Source organism: Meles meles, chromosome 9 (genome assembly GCF_922984935.1).
Source record: "Meles meles chromosome 9, mMelMel3.1 paternal haplotype, whole genome shotgun sequence".
Lineage (NCBI taxonomy): Eukaryota > Metazoa > Chordata > Mammalia > Carnivora > Mustelidae > Meles > Meles meles.
In genome coordinates, this window is record NC_060074.1 from 108138690 (window position 1) to 108166411 (window position 27722).

The following is a 27722-nucleotide window of genomic DNA, read 5'->3' on the forward strand; positions in this document are numbered from 1 at the left end:
AGCCGCTGCCTTCGGCTCAGGTCATGATCTCAGGGTCCTGGGATCGAGTCCCGCATCGGGCTCTCTGCTCAGCGGCGAGCCTGCTTCCCTCTCTCTCTCTTTGCCTGCCTCTCTGTCTGCTTGTGATCTCTCTCTGTCAAATAAATAAATAAAATCTTTTAAAAAAAAAAAAAAGAAGGTGAGCAAAAGAGGGACAAACAGCTACTGTTAACATTAGAGTAATTGGGATTCCAGAAGAAGAAGAAAGAGAGAGGGGAGCAGAAGGTATATTGGAGAAAATTATTGGAGAGAATTTCCCTAATATGGCAAAGGGAACAAGCATCAAAATCCAGGAGGTGCAGAGAACCCCCCCTCAAAATCAACAAGAATAGATCCACACCCCATCACCTAATAGTAAAATTTACAAGTCTTAGTGACAAAGAGAAAATCCTGAAAGCAGCCTGGGAAAAGAAGTCTGTAACATACAATGGTAAAAATACTAGATTGGCAGCAGACTTATCCACAGAGACCTGGCAGGCCAGAAAGAACTGGCATGATATATTTGGAGCACTAAATGAGAAAAACATGCAGCCATGAATACTATATCCAGCTAGGCTTTCATTGAAAATAGAAGGAGAGATAAAAAGCTTCCAGGACAAACAAAAACTGATAGAATTTGCAAACATGAAACCAGCTCTACAGGAAATATTGAAAGGGGTCCTCTAAGCAAAGAGGGACACTAAAAGTAGGAAAGGAACAGAGACAATATACAGTAACAGACACCTTACAGGCAATAAAATGGCACTAAATTCATATCTATCAATAGTTACCCTGAATTTTAATGGGTTAAAAACTCCAATCAAAAGACACAGGGTATCAAATTGGATTAAAAAAACATAACCCATAATATTCTGCCTACAAGAAACGCATTTGGGACCCAAAGACACCCTCAGATTTAAAGTGAGGGGGTGGAAAACAATGTACCATGCTAATGGACATCAGGAGAAAGCTGGGGTGGCAATCCTTATATCAGATCAATTAGATTTTAATCCAAAGACTATAATAAGAGATGAGGAAGGACACTATATCATACTCAAAGGGTCTGTCCAACAAGAAGACCTAACAATTTTAAATATCTATTCCCCTAACATGGGAGTAGCCAACAATATAAACCAATTAATAACAAAATCAAAGAAACACATCAATAAATATACAATAATAGTAGGGGACTTTAACACTCCCCTCACTGAAATGGATGGATCATTTATGCAAAAGATTAACAGGGAAATAAAGGCCTTAAATGACACACTGGGCCAGATGGACATCACAGATATATTCAGAACATTCCATCCCAAGGCAACAGAATACACATTCTTCTCTAGTGCACATGGAACATTCTCCAGAATAGACCACATCTGGGGCCATAAATCAGGTCTCAACCAGTATCAAAAGATTGGGATCATTCCCTGCATATTTTCAGACCACAATGCTCTGAAGCTAGAAATCAATCACAAGAGGAAATTCAGAAAGGACCAAAATACATGGAGATTAACAACATCCTTCTAAAGAATGAATGGGTCAATGAGGAAATTAAAGAAGAGTTGAAAAAATTCATGGAAACAAATGATAATGAAAACACAATGGTTCAAAATCTGTGGGACACAGCAAACGCAGTTCTGAGAAGAAAATATATAGCAGTACAAGCCTTTCTCAAGAAATAAGAAAGGTCTCAAGGACACAACCTAACCCTACACCTAAAGAAGCTGGAGAAAGAACAACAAAGAAAGCCTAAACCCAACAGGTGAAGAGAAATCATAAAGATCAGAGCAGAAATCAATGAAATAGAAACTAAAAAAAAAAAAACAATAGAACAAATCAACGAAATTAGGAGCTGGTTTTTTGAAAGAATTAATAAGATTGATAAACCCCTGGCCAGACTTATCAAAAAGAAAAGGGAAAGGACCCAAATCAATAAAATCATGAATGAAAGAGGAGAGATCACAACCAACACCAAAGAAATACAAACAATTACAAGAACATACTATGAGCAACACTACGCCAACAAATTCGACAATCTGGAAGAAATGGATACATTTGTAGAAACATATAAACTACCCCAACTGAACCAGTAAGAAATAGAAAACCTGATCAGACCCATAACCAGTAAGGAGATTGAAACAGTCATCAAAAATCTCCAAACAAACAAAAGCCTAGGGCCAGACGGCTTAGGTGAATTCAACCAAACATTTAAAGAAGAATTCGTTCCAATTCTCCTGAAACTGTTTAAAAAAAAATAGAAATGGAAGGAAAACTTCCAAACTCATTTTATGAGGCCAGCATCACCTTGATCCCAAAACCAGACAAGGATCCCATCAAAAAAGAGAATTACAGACCAATATCCTTGATGAACACAGATGCGAAAATTTTCACCAAAATATCAGCCAATAGGATCCAACAGTACTTTAAAAGGGTAATTCACCATGACCAAATGGGATTTATTCCATGCTGCAGGGTTGGTTCAACATCCACAAATCAATCAATATGATACAATACATTAATAAAAGAAAGAACAAGAACCATACAATACTCTCAATAGAGGCTGAAAAATCATTTGACAAAGGGCAGCATCCCTTCCTGATAAAAACACTTCAAAGTGTAGGGATAGAGGGCATATACCTCAATATCATCAAAGCCATCTATGAAAAACCCACCGCGAATATCATTCTCAATGGAGAAAAACTGAAAGCTTTTCCGTTAAGGTCAGGAACACGGCAGGGATGTCCATTATCACCACTGCTATTCAACATAGTAGTAGAAGTCCTAGCCTCAGCAATCAGACAACAAAAAGAAATTAAAGGCATCCAAATCGGCAAAGAAGAAGTCAAACTATCACTTTTTGCAGATGATATGATACTATATGTGGAAAACCCAAAAGACTCCCCTCCAAAACTGCTAGAACTTGTACAGGAATTCAGTAAAGTGTCAGGATATAAAGTCCATGCACAGAAATCAGTTGCATTTCACCAACAACAAGACAGAAGAAAGAGAAATTAAGGAGTCGATCCCATTTACAATTGCACCCAAAATCATAAGATGTCTAGGAATAAACCTAACCAAAGAGACAAAGAATCTATACTCAGAAAACTATAAAGTACTCATGAAAGAAATTGAGGAAGGCACAAAGAAATGAAAAAATGGTCCATGCTCCTGGATTGGAAGAACAAATATTGTGAAAAAGTCTATTCTACCTAAAGCAATCTACACATTTAATGCAATCCCTACCAAAATCCCATCCATTTTTTCAAAGGAATAAAACAAATAATCTTAAAATTTATATGGAACCAGAAAAGACCTCGAGTAGCCAAAGGAATATGAAAAAAGAAAGCCAAAGTTGGTGGCTTCACAATTCCAGAATTCAAGCTCTATTACAAAGCTGTCATAATCAAGACAGTATGGTACTGGCACAAAAATAGATACATAGATCATGGTAACAAAATAGAGAGCCCATAAATAGACCCTCAACTGTATCATCAACTAATCTTCCACAAAGCAGGAAAGAATGTCCAATGGAAAAAAGACAGCCTCTTCAACAAATGGTGTTGGGAAAATTGGACAGCCACATGCAAAAAATGAAATTGGACCACTTCCTTACACCACACACGAAAATAGACTCAAAATGGATGAAGGACCTCAATGTGAGAAAGGAATCCATCAAAATCCTTGAGGAGAATGCAGGCAGCAACCTCTTCGACCTCAGCCACAGCAACTTCTTCCTAGGAACATCGCCAAAGGCAAGGGAAGCAAGGGCAATAATGAACTATTGGGATTTCATCAAGATCAAAAGCTTTTCACAGCAAAGGAAACAGTTAACAAAATGAAAAGACAACTGGCAGATTGGTAGAAGATATTTGCAAATGACATATCAGATAAAGGGCTAGTATCCAAAATGTATAAAGAGCTTAGCAAACTCAACACCCAAAGAACAAATGATCCAATCAAGAAATGGACAGAGGACATGAACAGACATTTCTGCAAAGAAGACATCCAAATGGCCAACAGACACATGAAAAAATGCTCCACATCTCTCAGCATCAGGGAAATACAAATGAAAACCACAATGACATACCACCTCACACCTGTCAGAATGGCTAAAATTAACAAGTCAGGAAATGACAAATGCTGGCTAGGATGTGGAGAAAGGGGAACCCTGCTACACTGCTGGTGGGAATGCAAGCTGATGCAGCCACTCTAGAAAACAGTGTGGGGGTTCCTCAAAAAACTTGAGAATAGAGCTACCCTATGACCTAGTGGTTGCACTGCTGGGTATATATCCTAAAGATACATATGTGGTGCTCTGAAGGGACACATTCACCCTAATGTTTATGGCAGCAATGTCTACAATAGCCAAACTATGGAAAGAAGAACCTAGATGTCCATCAACAGATGAATGTATAAAGAAAAAGTGGTATATATATATATACACACACACACACAATGGAATACTATGCAGCCATCAAAAGAAATGAAATCTTGCCATATATATATATATATATACACACACACACACACACACACACACACACACAATGGAATACTATGCAGCCATCAAAAGAAATGAAATCTTGCCATTTGTGATGATGTGTATGGAACTAGAGGGTATAATGCTTAGCGAAGTGAGTCAATCGGAGAAAGACAACTATCCTATGATCTCCCTGATATGAGGAAGTAGAGATGTAACATGGGGGGTTTGGGTGGGTAGGAAAAGAAAAAATGAAAGAAGATGGGATCAGGAGGGAGACAAACTATAAAAGACTCAATCTCAAAACATAGACTGAGGCTTGCTGCGGGGAGTGGGGACGAGATAGGGTGGTAGGGATATGGACATTGGGGAGGGTATGTGCTATGATGAGTGCTGTGAAGTGTGTAAACCTGGCGAGTCACAACCTGTACCCCTGGGGATAAAAACACAATATATGTTTATTTAAAAATAAAAATTTATAAAACTACAATATCTGTGAATCTCAATAAAGCAAAGGACATTAAAAAGAGGTACACTTAGGGGCATCTAGGTGGCTCAGTCATTAAGTGTCTGCCTTTGACTCAGGTCATGATCCATGGGTCATGGGATCTAGATCCTCGTCAGACTCTCTGCTCAATAAGAAACCTGCTTCTCCCACTCTCATTCCCCCTGCTTGTCTTCCCTCCCTCACTATGTCTCTCTCTGTCAAATAAATAAAATCTTAAAAAAAAAAAAGAGGTATGTTTAAACCTGGATAGAAACAGCTATATCATGCAAACAGCAGACACAAGAAAGCTGGAGTGGCTGTCCTAAAATCAAACAAAATAGGCATGTTATGCACTGATTTTATTCCCCTAAAACTCATTTGTTGAAAGTCTAACCTCTAGTACCTCAGAATGTGACTTTTTAACAAGAGGTATTTGGACATACAGGCAGACACCAAGGTCACAGCAGAACAGAAGAAAGACTATGTGAGGACACAGCTAGAAGGAAGCCATCTGCAAGCTAAGGAAAAAAGTTTCAGAACTAATCCTGCTGATATCTGGCTTTACCTCTAGAACTGTAAGAAAATTAATTTCTACTATTAAAGTCTTTGGTGGAATTTGGGGCAGGCTTAGAATTAATACAAATAATTAAAACAAAATATTATTAGAGATAAAGAGACATCTTTAATGATAAAATGGCCAGCTTAAAAGGAAGGTTAACAATTATACACATATATGTATCTAATGAAAGATCTCTGAAACATATAAAGCAAGAACTGATAGGAATAAATGGGGAAAATAGAAAAATTTAATAATAATAATTGGAGAGTTCAATACCTCAATTTCAATAACCGATAGAACAAGTAGAAAGACCAAGAGGGAAATAGAAATTTAAGCAACACTATAAAACAATTTGACCTAATCTTGAGTGCTGACTCCACCCAATAACAGAACAGACACTCTTTTCAAGTGCATTTTCAAGTGCATATTCTCCGAAATGTTCTATATGCTGTCATAAAACAAACTTCAAGAAATATAAGAGGATAGAAATAATAAAAGTATGATTTCTAACCACAATGAAATTAAGAATCAATGGCAGGAAAAATTTTAAGAAACTCATGAAAATGTGTAAATTAAAGCACACACTTCTAACTATCCAAAGGGCAAATGAAGAAATCAAAGGGAAAATAAGAATATATTTGGGGATGAATGAAAAAATGACTCAGCATATCAAAATGTATGGAACATAGCTAACTAAGTAGTGATTAGTGGAAAATTTATAGATATGAAGACCTACAATAAGGGGCATCTGGGTGGCTCAGTCTGTTAACTGACTGTCAGCTCTGGTCTTGATTCCTGAGTCCTTCTATAGTGCCCCACATTAGGCTCTCTGCTCAGTGGGTGGCCTTCTTTGACCTCTCTTCTGCTGCTCCCCACTCTGTACTCTTCTGCTCTCACTCTGTCAAATAAATAAATAAAATCTTTAAAAAAATACCTACAACAAGAGAAAAGAAAGATCTCAAAACACTAATAAACAGTCACAAACAATGAATCATGAAACACTACATCAAAAACTAATGATGCATTGTATGGTGACTAACATAACATCATTAAAAAAAAAACAAATAAAAATAAAGTGCTAAAAACAAACAAAGAAGAACAAAGCATCACAAGTGCCCTCCTTTATCCCCCTAACACATTTAGCTCATCTCTGACCCACTTACCCTCCTCTAAGTAATTTCCTGTGACACAGAAACATAGAAACAAATGAAATAGATTTGGCACATATAATGATATTTATACATGGGATGGAAATATTAAAATACACTTAAATGAACAAATCAAATATAAATATATTAATATGGAATGGATGATTCCCACAGCAGTGATTTTCAAAGAAACTGGAAATTTGTAAAAAAAAAAAAATGCACAACATGATACCATTTTATTATTTTAGGGAAATTGTGTGCATGTGTCTGTGTGTGTGTACACACTATTATTAAGTTTAAATTAGTAATTGCAGTAATGGGAACCACAGTCCACTCAAGAGGTAGGAGATTCTGGTGGTAGTCATATCTGATCTATACAATGAGAGACAGCAAATAAATATAAACATGTTAATTAATTATAATCTAATAGATGCCTGACAAAATATTAAATTCAGGTAATAGGCAGCCAGGAGGTTTTTTAGTTTGTTTGTTTGTTTGTTTGTTTGTTTGTTTTTTAAGGATTTATTTATTTTAGAGGGAGAGTGCAAGAAGAGAGGGGCAAAGGGAGAGGGAGAGAGAATCTCAAGCAGACTCTGTACTGAGCATGAAGCCTGATGCCAGGCTAAATCTCAGGACCCTAAGATCATGACCTGAGCTGAAACCAAGTCAGATGTTTAACAAACTGTTCTACTCAGGCATCCCAGGCAGCCAGATGTTCTGTTTTACTCTTTCCCTAAAAAATATGGACAAGACTCTTATTCACCATAAGAGACTATGGACTCTGAAAAACAACCTGAGGGTTTTGAAGGGTCAGGGGTGGGAGGTTGGGGGAACAGGTGGTGGGTGATGGGGAGGGCACGTTTTGCATGGAGCACTGGGTGTTGTGCAAAAAGAATGAATACTGTTACGCTGAAAAAATAAATAAAAAGGGAAAAAAAATTAAAAAAAAAATATGGACAAGAAATTATTTCCAGTTTAAAAAAAATGAATATTAAATTTATTTGGAATGTACTAAATTTCTGTAGAGATACATACATTTTTGTAGATACGGTTTTTAAAAAATAACAATAAAAATTACATTCAAAGGAAGTTCTTAAACATTTAGCAATTAAAGAAAACAGAATAGCTTTCAATAATCAAAACCCAGACTACTCAGTAATTCAAAGTATCAAGAAAAAGTAAAATTTTTTCAGACCTGAAATATTTATTTAGGGATTAATTAGTCCAGGACTTTATTATATCTTGAGATTTCAGTAGCCAAAAAAAAAAAAAAAAATAACGAAGAGACGTTTTCCTTTTTTTTTTTTTTTCCATTTTATTTATTTTTTCAGCGTAAGGAATTATTTATTTATTTATTTATTTATTTGACAGAGAGAGAGACAAAGATCACAAGTAGGCAGAAAGGCAGGCAGAGGGAAAGGGGGAAACAGGGTCCCTGCTGAGCAGAGAGCCAGATGTGGGGATTGATCCCAGGACCCTGAGATCATGACTTGAGCTGTAGGCAGAGGCTTAACCCACTGAGCCACCCAGGCACCCTACAACAAGTTTTCCTATGATTCACTTAATGAATTTTAAGTTGCTTTAATTTTCAGTTGTTAAAATATGAATGTCTGACAAAATATATAGCCTATTTCCTACTATTACTACATTAGAATAAAATGTAAATTTTCCCCAGAGATGGATCATTTTTTGTCTTATTTTTTCAATTTCATTTATAATTAGAATTACAGAATATGAATATATGTAGGTCTATATTCAAAAAGACAATGTGTGTTCATTTTTTTCACACTTATTAAACTTTGCTAAGCATATTCATAATTCCAAAAATGTTAAATGCATATAATAAATGGCAAGGTGTTGTAATATACATGTGTGAGAAGGAATGGAAATATTTCTCTTTGCAAATGGAAAAAGAAAGATTTGTTTCAGTCACATGAAGAGGAAAATATAGGTACATTTGACTGTATTAAAGACAAACAAGCTGAAATATAAGCCGTGGAATAGAGGTTAATATTACAGCACTCTTAAAAACTGATATCTAGACCATTTTTTTTAAAAAATTGTTATAAAAAGTTTTGAAAAAATAAAATAAGAAGTTTTAGTGCATAGTAAAACATGTACAAAGACAGGAAAGCTCATTTTAAAAAAAATCTGGATTTCCAATAAATATTCAGAAAGTTTATATCCCTATATCAAAGAAATAGCATTTCATAGTCATAAAGTCAAACAATCAAAAATCTCTGATAATGCAAAATATTATTTAAGAATATGACAATATAAGAATAATCATATATGTAAGATTAGAAACTACTACAAACACTTTTCAGGGTGAATTCCATTTCATTATTTTAACCAATTAAATATGTAGACTTTATACTCAGCACCTGCATTTACATTCCTATGGGGATGAATTTAATAATGTTCCAAGCACTGCTTGTAATTAAGAACATGGACTAGCAGGAATGTCCATTAAAAGAGGAATAAATGCACTTTAAAGTGATAAATTCTAAAATAATCAAATATTCAGCAGTTGAATTGCATAAAATACATACACATGAATCTTGAAAAGATAATATTGACAAAATAAGCAATTTCTTTAAAAATATGTACAATGACTCTGGTAACTCTAATGGTAGATGATATATTTAATATTAAATTATAGTATAGTTTTTATTATTAATGAGTATATTAAAATATGAGTGGGATTAATACGATTAACTTTGCTGTTTTTACTTGGGGAGACAAACATTGTGAAAAGGATAGAAAGAGATGATTTGCTCTTATCTATAGTTCTCATGTTTAAAATTAAAAAGGTTTAAATTAAATGTGATATAATATGAACATTTGTTAATTTTTATTCTGAGTATATGTTTTCTGCAACGTTAAGTAAGTGTGAATTAATTCATAATTTAAACTATAAGAAAATCACAATGCCAAGTCTACCTTTCATTCTCTGTATGGAAAACTCTTCTTATACATTTTTTTATACTCTTTGAAAATATATCAAAAAATTCTTGGCAGCTTCATAGAGTCAGAATTTGTAATGTGTTTGAAATGACTTTCCTTATAAACAAATTTTGCACTGGGCTGGGATCATGTTACTGATATACCATCTTCTGTCTTCAGGGAACTAAATCAAGAAAATGACAGATAAAGTTTTGCACATAAATGTGACATTTTCAAATAAAAATCTTGCATAATCTTTTAAATAGTGAAAAGATAGAATAAACAACTTACATTTCTTAAATAAAATGTGTAATTTTTAGGATGTGTGTGGGGGGAGGCTATATTTAATTTCAAGTGATGATTCAAAGCAACAGATCATCTTGTAACATAATTGAACTGCCAATACCTTAATTCTTTAATCCATGTATTTGACCTAAATTTGTAATCAATATAAATTTAAACTTATTATCCTTACTGGAACTTAAATAAGAATATAAAAGTAATTGATAGCCACAGTATGTTTAAATTGTTTATTTCCTATGAATAATTCATGTTGTCCACATAGCTGAATTTTTACCTTATAAAGAGACTTTCAAATGAACATATATATCAGTCTTGAGATAGGACAAAATTGCAAAGGCAAGAGTCAAAGTTTAAGCTTTTCCACTTGCCAATAACCTAGATATGCATGATACCCCATTGTTTATAAACATGAACTTCAGAGTCAGATTGACCAGGGTTCATTTTTTAGTATTATTGCACATTTTTTCATTTAGTCTCTTAAAGTCTTATATTAACTGTGAAATGGAAATAATAATAATATTTTTTCATAGGTTATCAAGGATGATTTAAAAGATAAAGGATAAAACGATTAGAATGGGATTAAAATGGCTTATTATTACTTATTACTACTATCATTGTTATTTATTCTATAAAATCCTCTATTGAAACTCTTTTTTATCTTTGAAATCTAAAAAAAAAAACAAAACAAAAAACATACTTATCTTTTTTTTAGTATTTGTTAAATTTAATTTTATTTTTTCAGTGTTCCAAGATTCAATGCTTATGCACCATATCCAGTGCTCCATGCAATATGTGCCTTCCTTAATACCCACCACCAGACTCACCCAACACCCCACACCCCCCCAAAACCCTCAGTTTGATTCTCAGAGTCCACAGTCTTTCATGGTTCTTCTCCCTCTCCGATTTCCCCCAACTCAGTTCTCCTCCTCTCCTCCCAATGTCCCCTGTGTTATTCCTTATGCTCCACAAGTAAGTGAAATCATATGATAATTGACTCTCTTTGCTTGATTTATTTCATAATAGCATAATCTCCTCCAGTCCCATCTATGTTGATACAAAAGTTGAGTATTCATCCTTTTTGATAGAGGCACAATACTCCATTGTATATATGGACCATATCTTCTTTATCCATTTGTCTGTTGAAGGTCATCTTGGCTCTTTCCACAGTTTGGTGACTGTGGCCATTGCTGCTGTGAACATTGGGGTACAGATGGTCCTTCTGTTCACTACATCCGTATCGTTGGGGTAAATACCTGTAGTGCAATTGCTGGGTCACAGTGTAACTCTATTTTCAATTTCTTAAGGAATTCCCCACATTATTTTCCAGAGTGGCTGTACCAACTTGCATTCCCACCAACAGTGTAAGAGGGTTCCCCTTTCTCCACATCCTCTCCAACACTTGTTGTTTACTGTCTTGTTGACTTTGGCCATTCTAACTGGTGAAGGTGGCATCTCAATGTGGTTTTGATTTGAATCTCCCTGATGGCTAATGATGATCAACATTTTTTTATTTGTCTGTTATCCCTTTGTATGTCTTCTTTGGAGAAGTGTCTGTTCATGTCTTCTACCTATTTTTTGACGTGATTATCTGTTTTGTTTTTTTTTTTGTTTTTTTTTGAGTGTTGAATTTGAGGAGTTCTTTATAGATCTTGGATATCAGCCCTTTGTCTGTAGTGTCATTTGTGAATATCTTCTCCCATTCCATGGGTTGCCTCTTTGTTTTGTTGACTGTTTCCTTTGCTGTGCAGATGCTTTTGGTCTTGATGAAGTCCCAAAAGTTCATTTTTGCTTTTGTTTCTCTTTCCTTGGAGACATGTCTTGAATGAAGTTGCTGTGGCCGATGTTGAAGAAGTTACTTCCTCACGTTGAGGTCTTTTATCCATTTTGAGTTTATCTTTGTGTATTGTGTAAGAGAATGGTCAAGTTTCATTCTTCTATACATAGCTGTCCAATTTTTCCAACACCATTTATTGCATATACTTTTAAGAACTTACTGTTCTTTTTTTAGATCCTGATTATTATCTAGACTGATTAAATTCCTTCCTGGAATATTCCTCTTGTCTCACATACCACAGACTCCATGTTCCTGTATTAATCTTCTAATCATTCATATGTGCCCTTCATTTGGAAGGCCACACAAGCTTTCTTGTTACTAAAATACTGGGTTTGTCAAAGGGCCTCAACTCCATCAATTTTAACAAGGATTTTTTTTTTTTACTTTATTTTTTGGATAATTATGTTAAATTGTTTGGTTATCTACCCTCCCAATGGCCAGAAGGGCATCTTTATGATATACTGCTTCTGTAGCTAACAATTCTTTGTCACTTTAAAAGCTACTCTAGTGAAGAAATTCTTCTTAGCCTTGGGACTTCTTCTTTAACAGAGCCTAACTTGGTTGGCTGCTGAGAGATGTTCACATTGAAGAGGAACATAGGGCACAGTTGTTACTTCCTCCACAGATTTTTGAGGTTGGGAAGATGTCCTGCCTTCTTCCTAAAATTTCCTCACAATGCATCAGTAGCAAGTGCATGGCTAGAGTGTAGCTTTCCTATTTATCTTTCCCAAGATAAATATAATGTGAATAAATATATGGGTGAATTACTAACAATATCCCATATTGTGATAGGGTAAAATATTGTCCCCCACTAAGGGAAGTGACTGACAAGGTAGTTGCCTCTTAAGAAGGCCTTCGCTAAAATTGTTCAAACTATAACAGGCTTTTTGTTTTCTTAGCTTAACTTGGGTTTGTAACACCTTTATTTTCTATAGTAATCTAGAGAAGTGATCTGCAAACTTTTCCTTAAAGATGGATTGTAAATATTTTATTCTTATAGGCTATATTATCATGCTGCAACTACTTATCTCTGCCCTGGAACCTGGAAAATCAGCCTCAGGTACTACATACCATGAATGGATGTGGCTATGTTTTAATAAAGTTTTATCTAAAAAAAAATTGGTGTGTAATCAGCAAACTGTAGTTAGTAGAGCCATAGTCTACAGCATTTTCTTCTCTTTTCATTAAGGCATCAATTTGTGGACAGAACATAGGACAGAAGTTACATGCTTATTCTAGAGAAGTAGAAAGAATATTTCTTAGTAATATTTCATATCACTTCAATTGTTTCAACAAATATACTTTTGAAAGTCACAATAGATAAATACTTCCACTATAGAAAACACAGCAATCAGAAGGACAACAACATTAACAATAAAAAAAATCTACCACCAATAACAACAACAAAACCCCCAAACAACAACAACAACAAAAATAAATAAAAAATGAAATAATATTATTGTATACATGAAAACAATGGGTTGGCTTCCATATATTTCCACTTGTGGTTTCATTGGTCTCTCCCATTTTGACTTCATAAGCCTTATGTCTCTTGGCCTTTCTCCTTAGGAGAAAGTGTTAGGCTCTGTAAAAACACTCTGACCTAGAATTTCTTTGTCTTATCAATGATGGCATTGCATGGCTATCAGGGATTTATTAAATGCACTGATTAATTAATGAAGTTAAAAAAAAGTCCTGGACAAAATCTATATATTTAGAAATCAGGCAATGCTATTTACCTTCTACCATTTAGAGTTCTCCAGATAAAACAAACAGAAATAAATATTAAGTATATTTTAAAAACATATGAAATATGTTTGTTTTTATTTATTTATTATGAGATGTTGGCTCATGCAATTATGGAGGCTGAGAAGTACCATGATCTGTTGTTTGAAAACTAGAGGTACAGGAAAGCCAGAAGTGTAGTTCAATCTGAGGCCAAAAGCCTGAAAACCAGGTTTGAAAATCTTGGTATGAGGGTAGGAAAAGACCAATATCACAGCTCAATCATACAGGTGTAAGTGATGAATCTTCCCTTTCTTAACCTTTTGTTATATTCAGGTCCTCATATGATTAGCTAATTTCTGCCCACACTGGAGAAGACAATCTGTTCTACTGAGCCACCAATTCTAATGTTAATCTCATGTGGAAACACTCTCTTAGACACACTCCAAAATAATTTTTAGCCAAATATCTGGGTACCCCATGATTCAGTTGAGTTGACATACAAAATTAGTCATCACAAATCCATTCCTTGTAAACGTGGCACTCACACAGTCTCCTTAAACCACATTTAAACTCCCAACAAATTCAACAACATGGTTACAAGTCCACCTAACAGGATACAATCATCCTGTATTCAAGTAAAACCACATTAACCTTTCCCCAGCAGAGGAGGCAAAGCTCTTAAGTGATGTTTACTGTTGCTAATATCCTAAAACTTAAATACTGTGATGTAGAATTAAGAGTACTTAAATAGTATGATATGAAGTCAGTAGATCTTAAGTTACATGATGAAAGAATAAGAAGGGAAAGAAAGTAAACTTATATATCTATACATTATATAAAGATATTCAAAACAAATAAGGAGGGCATATTTATGACAGTTATAATCCTCATTTTTGTAACTGGACATATGGTTGTAGTTGGTATTTATAACTACCTTCTCCTACTACCCATTCTGTATTTCTTTACCTTCAATCAAGCACCTTACTAGGTTCTTTACCTGGCAGGGTGACTAAACCTTAATAACTGAAGAGTTTGAGCTATTAGTAGTCATGATTGGATTGGATTTTTATAGTTTTCCATTAGCCTTTATCAAAGGGCACGATGATATTGAGATATCTTAAGCAATCTCCTGTATTCTAGACATATTCTTCTTTAACTCCAAAGTGGAGAAGAAGTCAGGATCAATCACTCCAGCCAGCAGAGTAACCCCCTTCATTTGTCTGTTGATTCAGAGTCATGAGGAGTCCAAAGTGGCCAGGTGGTAGTCTTAATTGCCAGTTCAATGAAATCATTGTTGTGCTTCCCAGTTGGAACATTACTTGTTGTTTTTGTTGTTTGTTTGTTGTTTTTTAACTAACCTCTGCACCCAATGCTGGGCTTGACATCACAACCCCGAAATCAAGAGTCCCATGCTCTACAGACTGAGCCAGACAGGTGCCCCAAAGCACTCCTTTTTATTGAAACTAAGATCTCTAAGGTAGTAGAGCATAAAATAACAGGAATAGGAAGGCAATTTTCATACAGGCTTACTGGGTGTAATAGTAAGTGTGCTATAACGATGTCCACACCTTAATTCCTGGATCTGTAAATCCTAGCTATGGGAGATACAGCATCATATTTTAGACATTGATTGAGAACATATATCAATTTTAGAATCCTTTACCCCCTACCAGGTGTGGCCACCTAGCTTTTACTGTAACTGAATTTTCAGAAAAATCAGAAAATATTCTGTGTGGAATACCATGACAGTGATATTACTAAGACACCTACCTAACATTTTACCCCAAATTAATCAATTATGTGAGGGGATATCAAGAAACCATGTCAATAGTATACATTTCCACAAGGGTCAGTGCAGCTATGGGTAACTATATGCTATAACTCTAGGACAAAAGGCTTCGTTTCCCTGTAACAAGACAAAATCTAGTAACAAAAATTATCCCCTTGACCAAACTCTGGATAGGCTCCCTGAAATTTATTCTTAACTAAACCTCAACCATGACTTATAAAAACTGCAGATTCTTTCTCCAATTGACTTATTTCACTAAGCATGATACGCTCTAGTTCCATCCACGTCGTCGCAAATGGAAAGATTTCGTTTCTTTTGATGGCTGCATAGTATTCCATTGTGTATATATACCACATCTTCTTTATCCATTCATCTGTTGATGGACATCTAGGTTCTTTCCATAGTTTGGCTATTGTAGACATTGCTGCTATAAACATTTGGGTACACGTGCCCCTTTGGATCACTACGTCTGTATCTTTAGGGTAAATACCCAGTAGTGCAATTGCTGGGTCATAGGGTAGTTCTATTTTCAACATTTTGAGGAACCTCCATGCTGTTTTCCAGAGTGGTTGGACCAGCTTGCATTCCCACCAACAGTGGAGGAGGGTTCCCCTTTCTCCGCATCCTCGCCAGCATCTGTCATTTCCTGACTTAGCCATTCTGACTGGTGTGAGGTGATATCTCATTGTGGTTTTGATTTGTATTTCCCTGATGCCGAGTGATGTGGAGCACTTTTTCATGTGTCTGTTGGCCATCTGGATGTCTTGATCTCCCTGATATGAGGACATGGAGAAGCAACATGGGGGGTTGGGGGATAGGAGAAGAATAAATGAAACAAGATGGGATTGAGAGGGAGACAAACCATAAATGACTCTTAATCTCACAAAACAAACTGGGGGTTGCTGGGGGGAGGTGGGATTGGGAGAGGGGGAGGGGTCTATGGACACTGGGGAGGGGAGGCGAACCATAAGAGACTATGGACTCTGAAAAACAACCTGAGGGTTTTGAAGGGTCAGGGGTGGGAGGTTGGGGGAACAGGTGGTGGGTAATAGGGAGGGCACGTTTTGCATGGAGCACTGGGTGTTGTGCAAAAACAATGAATACTGTTATGCTGAAAAAAAATAAATAAAATGAAATGGGAAAAAAAAAAAACAAAAAAAACCCCTGCAGATTCATTTATCCACTCCTCACTTCCTCCAACCCAAATGAAATACTTGAACAAACTCTAGCACAATTTCTAAGAGCTCAAGGTCACATGCCGAGAATAAGAATTCCAGTACTCTTAAGTTCCTGCTTAGAGAAGCTCAAAGCTGCCAAAGAAAATATTATTTATTCCAGTAAACATCTGATTATAGGGCCCCTGTCTCCCTGTTTCTGTGAGAGGGCAGGAACCAAACTTCAGTAAGTAGCTGATAGCAAATTCAGATGGGTTTTACAGGGACCAAAAATTTCTTCCTGCTTTTTATTAACTTCAACTTTCCTGATTGACTCTCACTTATTTCTCCATATTCCCTTATTCTCCCTTTAATACTCCTGGTCACCTCTACAGAAATAGAAATCGGGTTATGTTCATTCTGGATCCTTTTTCCTATTGTAATAGTTTGTTGCTGATTAATATCTGTTCTTTTCACTGAAACTAGTGTATGAATTTTTGAATCTTTGACAATGGCAAGGGTATGTTTCTTTTATTTTGATTTTTTTTTCATTTTATTTATTTTTTCAGTGTAACAGTATTCATTCTTTTTGCACAACACCCAGTGCTCCATGCAAAACGTGCCCTCCCCATTACCCACCACCTGTTCCCCCAACCTCCCACCCCTGACCCTTCAAAACCCTCAGGTTGCCCCAACCTCCCACCCCTGACCCTTCAAAACCCTCAGGTTGTTTTTCAGAGTCCATAGTCTCTTATGGTTCGCCTCCCCTCCCCAATGTCCATAACCCGCTCCCCCTCTCCCAATCCCACCTCCCCCCAGCAACCCCCAGTTTGTTTTGTGAGATTAAGAGTCATTTATGGTTTGTCTCCCTCCCAATCCCATCTTGTTTCATTTACTCTTCTCCTATCCCCCTACCCCCCCATGTTGCTTCTTCATGTCCTCATATCAGGGAGATCATATGATAGTTGTCTTTCTCCGATTGACTTATTTCACTAAGCATGATACCCTCTAGTTCCATCCACGTCGTCGCAAATGGCATGATTTCATTTCTTTTGATGGCTGCATAGTATTCCATTGTGTATATATACCACATCTTCTTGATCCATTCATCTGTTGATGGACATCTAGGTCCTTTCCATAGTCTGGCTATTGTAGACATTGCTGCTATAAACATTCGGGTACACGTGCCCCTTCGGATCACTATGTTTGTATCTTTAGGGTAAATACCCAGTAGTGCAATTGCTGGGTCGTTGGGTAGTTCTATTTTCAACATTTTGAGGAACCTCCATGCTGTTTTCCAGAGTGGTTGCACCAGCTTGCATTCCCACCAACAGTGGAGGAGGGTTCCCCTTTCTCCACATCCTCGCCAGCATCTGTCATTTCCTGACTTGTTAATTTTAGCCATTCTGACTGGTGTGAGGTGATATCTCATTGTGGTTTTGATTTGTATTTCCCTGATGCCGAGTGACGTGGAGCACTTTTTCATCTGTCTGTTGGCCATCTGGATGTCTTCTTTGCAGAAATGTCTGTTCATGTCCTCTGCCCATTTCTTGATTGGATTGTTTGTTCTTTGGGTGTTGAGTTTGCTAAGTTCCTTATAGATTTTGGATACTAGCCCTTTATCTGATATGTCGTTTGCAAATATCTTCTCCCATTCTGTCAGTTGTCTTTTGGTTTTGTTAACTGTTTCCTTTGCTGTGCAAAAGCTTTTGATCTTGATGAAATCCCAATAGTTCATTTTTGCCCTTGCTTCCCTTGCCTTTGCCGTTGTTCCTAGGAAGATGTTGCTACGGCTGAGGTCGAAGAGGTTGCTGCCTGCATTCTCCTCAAGGATTTGGATGGATTCCTTTCTCACATTGAGGTCCTTCATCCATTTGGAGTCTATTTTCGTGTGTGGTGTAAGGAAGTGGTCCAATTTCATTTTTCTGCATGTGGCTGTCCAATTTTCCCAGCACCATTTATTGAAGAGGCTGTCTTTTTTCCATTGGACATTCTTTCCTGCTTTGTCGAAGATTAGTTGACCATAGAGTTGAGGGTCGATTTCTGGGCTCTCTATTCTGTTCCATTGATCTATGTGTCTGTTTTTGTGCCAGTACCATGCTGTCTTGATGATGACAGCTTTGTAATAGAGCTTGAAGTCCGGAATTGTGATGCCACCAACTTTGGCTTTGTTCTTCAATATTCCTTTGGCTATTCGAGGTCTTTTCTGGTTCCATATAAATTTTAGGATTATTTGTTCCATTTCTTTGAAAAAAATGGATGGTATTTTGATAGGGATTGCATTAAATGTGTAGATTGCTTTAGGTAGCATAGACATTTTCACAATATTTATTCTTCCAATCCAGGAGCATGGAACATTTTTCCATTTTTTGTGTCTTCCTCAATTTCTTTCATGAGTACTTTATAATTTTCTGTGTATAGATTCTTAGTCTCTTTGGTTAGGTTTATTCCTAGGTATCTTATAGTTTTGGGTACAATTGTAAATGGGATTGACTCCTTAATTTCTCTTTCTTCAGTCTTGTTGTTGGTGTACAGAAATGCAACTGATTTCTGTGCATTGATTTTATATCCTGACACTTTACTGAATTCCTGTACAAGTTCTAGCAGTTTTGGAGTGGAGTCTTTTGGGTTTTCCACATATAGTATCATAACATTTAAAGAAGAACTAATTCCTATTCTCTTGAAACTGTTCCAAAAAATAGAAACGGAAGGAAAACTTCCAACCTCATTTTATGAGGCCAGCATCACCTTGATCCCAAAACCAGACAAGGATCCCACCAAAAAAGAGAACTACAGACCAATATCCTTGATGAACACAGATGCAAAAATTCTCGCCAAAATACTAGCCAATAGGATTCAACAGTACATTAAAAGGATTATTCACCACGATCAAGTGGGATTTATTCCAGGGCTGTAGGGTTAGTTCAACATCCGCAAATCAATCAATGTGATAGAACACATTAATAAAAGAAAGAACAAGAACCATATGATACTCTCAATAGATGCTGAAAAAGCATTTGACAAAGTACAGCATCCCTTCCTGATCAAAACTCTTCAAAGTGTGGGGATAGAGGGCACATACCTCAATATTATCAAAGCCATCTATGAAAAACCCACCGCAAATATCATTCTCAATGGAGAAAAACTGAAAGCTTTTCCGTTAAGGTCAGGAACATGGCAGGGATGTCCATTATCACCACTGCTATTCAACATAGTACTAGAAGTCCTAGCCTCAGCAATCAGACAACAAAAAGAAATTAAAGGCATCCAAATTGGTAAAGAAGAAGTCAAACTATCACTCTTCGCAGATGATTTTATTTTGATTTTTAATTTGAGTATACCAGGAATGTGGACAAAATACTTAAAGGAGCATGGGCTATCGTGGGTCCATGAAGATGAAAGTCACATTCTAAGGGTGATAATGAAGGAAGAAAGAAATAGCCTACTTAGATCCTAAACAACAGCCTCAAGTAACTTATCATGAGTGATATAAGACTGGCTACTTTTAGGTTGTTTTATAATAAAAAGCAAAAAACTCTTTATTTGATCAAGTCACTATAGCCTGATTTCTATACATACAGTGTAACACAGTGTTAACTGATATAATTTGTCCCAAACGTGGCATCTTAACTTAATACATGAGGCTAGAAAAATCTCTATCAAAATGAGGGAATTGGAGTACATGACATAAAAGTGTCCTTCCAATTCTGAGATGTTATTTATTTATTTACTAGAAGTCTCCTCACCTGGCATGGAGCCCAATATGGAGTGTGAACTCAAAACACTGAAACCAAGACCTGAGCTGAAATCAAAAGTCAGTTGATAAACTAACTGACCAACCCAAGAACCCCTACTTCTGAGATTCTTTTTAAGTTTAAATTCAATTATCCAATGTATAGTGTGTCATTTTTTTAATATAATGTTCAATGATTCATTAGTTGGGTATAATGCCCAGTTCTTGTCACCACACATGCCCTTCTTAATACCCATCATCTAGTTACCATATACCCACACCCATCTCCTTTTCCACGACCCTCGGTTTGTTTCCTGGAGTCAAGAGTCATATGGTTTGTCTCCCTCTCTTATTTCTTCTCATCTAGTTTTCCTTCCCTTCCCCTATTTTCCTTTACACTATTCCTTATGTTCCATACACAAGTGAAACCATATGAAAATTATCTTTTTCTGCCTAACTTATTTCACTTAGCATAATTTCCCCCCAAGTTCCATCCATGTCTATGCAAATGGTAAGTACTCATCCTTTCTGATGGCTGAGTAATAGTCCATTGTATGTGTGAACCACATCTTCTTTATCCATTCATCTGTTGAAAGACATCTTGGGTCCTTCCACAGTTTGGGTATTGTAGACATTGCTGCTAGGAATATTGGGGTGCATGTGCCCCTTCTTTCCACTACATCTGTATCTTTGGGGTAAATACCTAATAGGGCAATTGCTGGGTTGTGGGGTATCTCTATTTTTAACATCTTGAGGGACCGTCATACTGTTTTCCAGAGTAGCTGTACCAGCTTGCATTCTCACCAACAGTGTAAGAGGGTTCCCCTTTCTCATCACCCTTGCCAACATTTCTTGTTGCTGGTCTTGTTAATTTTAGCTATTTTAACTCATGTAAGATGGTAGCTCTTTGCAGTTTTGATTTGTATTTCCCCGATGGCTAGTGACATGGAGCATTTTTTCATGTGTCTGTTAGCCATTTGTATGTTCTTTGGAGAAGTGACTGTTCATGTCTTCTGTGCATTTCTTGACTGGATTATTTGTTTTTTGGATATTAAGTTTGAGAAGTTCTTTATAGACTTTGGATACTAGTCCTTTAACCATAATGTCATTTGCAAATATCTTCTGCCATTCTGTAGGTTGCCTGTTAGTTTTGTTGACTGTCTCCTTTGCAGTGCAGGAGATTTTTATCCCGATGAAGTCTCAAAAGTTAATTTTTGCTTTTGTTTCTCTTGCCTTTAGAGATGTGTCTGTAAGAAGTTGTTATGTTCAAGGATGAATTAATCATAGAATCTGAATCTAAAATCTTTTGTCCAGAGTGCCTTTTATGGCTTTCTTAAACATATGTTAACAACAAATACTTCTAGTTACTTATTCATGTGTCTTCTGCAAGCTTGCATGGTTCTTGATATGTTTAAAATAGGAATTTCTCATTTGCTGAGATCTACCTGTAATATCACCAACATCTGAAACCTAAACATGCATTCAGCTTAATTATTCTGTATTTATCATCCTTGCAACCTCATGTCTTAATTAAATTTTATTGTGCACGTTGATGTTCGAAATCATACAGTTAGTGCTATTTATACCACATCTGCTAAAACTGACTTGAGGGCATTTATACATGAAGATAGACTCTCAGACATAAATATAGGCTGGACATTCCCAATGGGTCACATGTCCAGTAAACGAAACAGGGGGCAAAACACAGTTTTCAAATATTGACTAATGTGTGAATATCCTTATTTCATGCCAGTATTTCCTTTTTTACTCTCCTAGAACTTACTCTCCCCATCATGGCCTAAGGAAATTTAGATGATTCCAATTTTGTAGCAAATGTCTAGAGAATTCTTGTGAAAGAGATTAAAGTGCAGGTGTATGAAAAACAGAGATACTCTCTCCCAAAATGAGGTTTCAGGCACGGGGAAGAAAAGCAAGGAGCAGGAAGAGAATAAAGATGTGGTACAATTTAGACATACATCCCAGAAATACCAGGTTTAGATTGTTAGTTGTCTCAGGAATTAAAAAATTGGAAGGGGAGGCAAACCATAAGAGACTATGGACTCTGAAAAACAACTGAGGGTTTTGAAGGGTCAGGGGTGGGAGGTTGGGGGAACAGGTGGTGGGTAATAGGGAGGGCACGTTTTGCATGGAGCACTGGGTGTTGTGCAAAAACAATGAATACTGTTATGCTGAAAAAAAATAAATAAAATGAAATGGGAAAAAAAAAACAAAAAAAACCCCTGCAGATTCATTTATCCACTCCTCACTTCCTCCAACCCAAATGAAATACTTGAACAAACTCTAGCACAATTTCTAAGAGCTCAAGGTCACATGCCGAGAATAAGAATTCCAGTACTCTTAAGTTCCTGCTTAGAGAAGCTCAAAGCTGCCAAAGAAAATATTATTTATTCCAGTAAACATCTGATTATAGGGCCCCTGTCTCCCTGTTTCTGTGAGAGGGCAGGAACCAAACTTCAGTAAGTAGCTGATAGCAAATTCAGATGGGTTTTACAGGGACCAAAAATTTCTTCCTGCTTTTTATTAACTTCAACTTTCCTGATTGACTCTCACTTATTTCTCCATATTCCCTTATTCTCCCTTTAATACTCCTGGTCACCTCTACAGAAATAGAAATCGGGTTATGTTCATTCTGGATCCTTTTTCCTATTGTAATAGTTTGTTGCTGATTAATATCTGTTCTTTTCACTGAAACTAGTGTATGAATTTTTGAATCTTTGACAATGGCAAGGGTATGTTTCTTTTATTTTGATTTTTTTTTCATTTTATTTATTTTTTCAGTGTAACAGTATTCATTCTTTTTGCACAACACCCAGTGCTCCATGCAAAACGTGCCCTCCCCATTACCCACCACCTGTTCCCCCAACCTCCCACCCCTGACCCTTCAAAACCCTCAGGTTGCCCCAACCTCCCACCCCTGACCCTTCAAAACCCTCAGGTTGTTTTTCAGAGTCCATAGTCTCTTATGGTTCGCCTCCCCTCCCCAATGTCCATAACCCGCTCCCCCTCTCCCAATCCCACCTCCCCCCAGCAACCCCCAGTTTGTTTTGTGAGATTAAGAGTCATTTATGGTTTGTCTCCCTCCCAATCCCATCTTGTTTCATTTACTCTTCTCCTATCCCCCTACCCCCCCATGTTGCTTCTTCATGTCCTCATATCAGGGAGATCATATGATAGTTGTCTTTCTCCGATTGACTTATTTCACTAAGCATGATACCCTCTAGTTCCATCCACGTCGTTGCAAATGGCATGATTTCATTTCTTTTGATGGCTGCATAGTATTCCATTGTGTATATATACCACATCTTCTTGATCCATTCATCTGTTGATGGACATCTAGGTCCTTTCCATAGTCTGGCTATTGTAGACATTGCTGCTATAAACATTCGGGTACACGTGCCCCTTCGGATCACTATGTTTGTATCTTTAGGGTAAATACCCAGTAGTGCAATTGCTGGGTCGTTGGGTAGTTCTATTTTCAACATTTTGAGGAACCTCCATGCTGTTTTCCAGAGTGGTTGCACCAGCTTGCATTCCCACCAACAGTGGAGGAGGGTTCCCCTTTCTCCACATCCTCGCCAGCATCTGTCATTTCCTGACTTGTTAATTTTAGCCATTCTGACTGGTGTGAGGTGATATCTCATTGTGGTTTTGATTTGTATTTCCCTGATGCCGAGTGACGTGGAGCACTTTTTCATCTGTCTGTTGGCCATCTGGATGTCTTCTTTGCAGAAATGTCTGTTCATGTCCTCTGCCCATTTCTTGATTGGATTGTTTGTTCTTTGGGTGTTGAGTTTGCTAAGTTCCTTATAGATTTTGGATACTAGCCCTTTATCTGATATGTCGTTTGCAAATATCTTCTCCCATTCTGTCAGTTGTCTTTTGGTTTTGTTAACTGTTTCCTTTGCTGTGCAAAAGCTTTTGATCTTGATGAAATCCCAATAGTTCATTTTTGCCCTTGCTTCCCTTGCCTTTGCCGTTGTTCCTAGGAAGATGTTGCTATGGCTGAGGTCGAAGAGGTTGCTGCCTGCATTCTCCTCAAGGATTTGGATGGATTCCTTTCTCACATTGAGGTCCTTCATCCATTTGGAGTCTATTTTCGTGTGTGGTGTAAGGAAGTGGTCCAATTTCATTTTTCTGCATGTGGCTGTCCAATTTTCCCAGCACCATTTATTGAAGAGGCTGTCTTTTTTCCATTGGACATTCTTTCCTGCTTTGTCGAAGATTAGTTGACCATAGAGTTGAGGGTCGATTTCTGGGCTCTCTATTCTGTTCCATTGATCTATGTGTCTGTTTTTGTGCCAGTACCATGCTGTCTTGATGATGACAGCTTTGTAATAGAGCTTGAAGTCCGGAATTGTGATGCCACCAACTTTGGCTTTGTTCTTCAATATTCCTTTGGCTATTCGAGGTCTTTTCTGGTTCCATATAAATTTTAGGATTATTTGTTCCATTTCTTTGAAAAAAATGGATGGTATTTTGATAGGGATTGCATTAAATGTGTAGATTGCTTTAGGTAGCATAGACATTTTCACAATATTTATTCTTCCAATCCAGGAGCATGGAACATTTTTCCATTTTTTGTGTCTTCCTCAATTTCTTTCATGAGTACTTTATAATTTTCTGTGTATAGATTCTTAGTCTCTTTGGTTAGGTTTATTCCTAGGTATCTTATAGTTTTGGGTACAATTGTAAATGGGATTGACTCCTTAATTTCTCTTTCTTCAGTCTTGTTGTTGGTGTACAGAAATGCAACTGATTTCTGTGCATTGATTTTATATCCTGACACTTTACTGAATTCCTGTACAAGTTCTAGCAGTTTTGGAGTGGAGTCTTTTGGGTTTTCCACATATAGTATCATAACATTTAAAGAAGAACTAATTCCTATTCTCTTGAAACTGTTCCAAAAAATAGAAACGGAAGGAAAACTTCCAACCTCATTTTATGAGGCCAGCATCACCTTGATCCCAAAACCAGACAAGGATCCCACCAAAAAAGAGAACTACAGACCAATATCCTTGATGAACACAGATGCAAAAATTCTCGCCAAAATACTAGCCAATAGGATTCAACAGTACATTAAAAGGATTATTCACCACGATCAAGTGGGATTTATTCCAGGGCTGTAGGGTTAGTTCAACATCCGCAAATCAATCAATGTGATAGAACACATTAATAAAAGAAAGAACAAGAACCATATGATACTCTCAATAGATGCTGAAAAAGCATTTGACAAAGTACAGCATCCCTTCCTGATCAAAACTCTTCAAAGTGTGGGGATAGAGGGCACATACCTCAATATTATCAAAGCCATCTATGAAAAACCCACCGCAAATATCATTCTCAATGGAGAAAAACTGAAAGCTTTTCCGTTAAGGTCAGGAACATGGCAGGGATGTCCATTATCACCACTGCTATTCAACATAGTACTAGAAGTCCTAGCCTCAGCAATCAGACAACAAAAAGAAATTAAAGGCATCCAAATTGGTAAAGAAGAAGTCAAACTATCACTCTTCGCAGATGATTTTATTTTGATTTTTAATTTGAGTATACCAGGAATGTGGACAAAATACTTAAAGGAGCATGGGCTATCGTGGGTCCATGAAGATGAAAGTCACATTCTAAGGGTGATAATGAAGGAAGAAAGAAATAGCCTACTTAGATCCTAAACAACAGCCTCAAGTAACTTATCATGAGTGATATAAGACTGGCTACTTTTAGGTTGTTTTATAATAAAAAGCAAAAAACTCTTTATTTGATCAAGTCACTATAGCCTGATTTCTATACATACAGTGTAACACAGTGTTAACTGATATAATTTGTCCCAAACGTGGCATCTTAACTTAATACATGAGGCTAGAAAAATCTCTATCAAAATGAGGGAATTGGAGTACATGACATAAAAGTGTCCTTCCAATTCTGAGATGTTATTTATTTATTTACTAGAAGTCTCCTCACCTGGCATGGAGCCCAATATGGAGTGTGAACTCAAAACACTGAAACCAAGACCTGAGCTGAAATCAAAAGTCAGTTGATAAACTAACTGACCAACCCAAGAACCCCTACTTCTGAGATTCTTTTTAAGTTTAAATTCAATTATCCAATGTATAGTGTGTCATTTTTTTAATATAATGTTCAATGATTCATTAGTTGGGTATAATGCCCAGTTCTTGTCACCACACATGCCCTTCTTAATACCCATCATCTAGTTACCATATACCCACACCCATCTCCTTTTCCACGACCCTCGGTTTGTTTCCTGGAGTCAAGAGTCATATGGTTTGTCTCCCTCTCTTATTTCTTCTCATCTAGTTTTCCTTCCCTTCCCCTATTTTCCTTTACACTATTCCTTATGTTCCATACACAAGTGAAACCATATGAAAATTATCTTTTTCTGCCTAACTTATTTCACTTAGCATAATTTCCCCCCAAGTTCCATCCATGTCTATGCAAATGGTAAGTACTCATCCTTTCTGATGGCTGAGTAATAGTCCATTGTATGTGTGAACCACATCTTCTTTATCCATTCATCTGTTGAAAGACATCTTGGGTCCTTCCACAGTTTGGGTATTGTAGACATTGCTGCTAGGAATATTGGGGTGCATGTGCCCCTTCTTTCCACTACATCTGTATCTTTGGGGTAAATACCTAATAGGGCAATTGCTGGGTTGTGGGGTATCTCTATTTTTAACATCTTGAGGGACCGTCATACTGTTTTCCAGAGTAGCTGTACCAGCTTGCATTCTCACCAACAGTGTAAGAGGGTTCCCCTTTCTCATCACCCTTGCCAACATTTCTTGTTGCTGGTCTTGTTAATTTTAGCTATTTTAACTCATGTAAGATGGTAGCTCTTTGCAGTTTTGATTTGTATTTCCCCGATGGCTAGTGACATGGAGCATTTTTTCATGTGTCTGTTAGCCATTTGTATGTTCTTTGGAGAAGTGACTGTTCATGTCTTCTGTGCATTTCTTGACTGGATTATTTGTTTTTTGGATATTAAGTTTGAGAAGTTCTTTATAGACTTTGGATACTAGTCCTTTAACCATAATGTCATTTGCAAATATCTTCTGCCATTCTGTAGGTTGCCTGTTAGTTTTGTTGACTGTCTCCTTTGCAGTGCAGGAGATTTTTATCCCGATGAAGTCTCAAAAGTTAATTTTTGCTTTTGTTTCTCTTGCCTTTAGAGATGTGTCTGTAAGAAGTTGTTATGTTCAAGGATGAATTAATCATAGAATCTGAATCTAAAATCTTTTGTCCAGAGTGCCTTTTATGGCTTTCTTAAACATATGTTAACAACAAATACTTCTAGTTACTTATTCATGTGTCTTCTGCAAGCTTGCATGGTTCTTGATATGTTTAAAATAGGAATTTCTCATTTGCTGAGATCTACCTGTAATATCACCAACATCTGAAACCTAAACATGCATTCAGCTTAATTATTCTGTATTTATCATCCTTGCAACCTCATGTCTTAATTAAATTTTATTGTGCACGTTGATGTTCGAAATCATACAGTTAGTGCTAT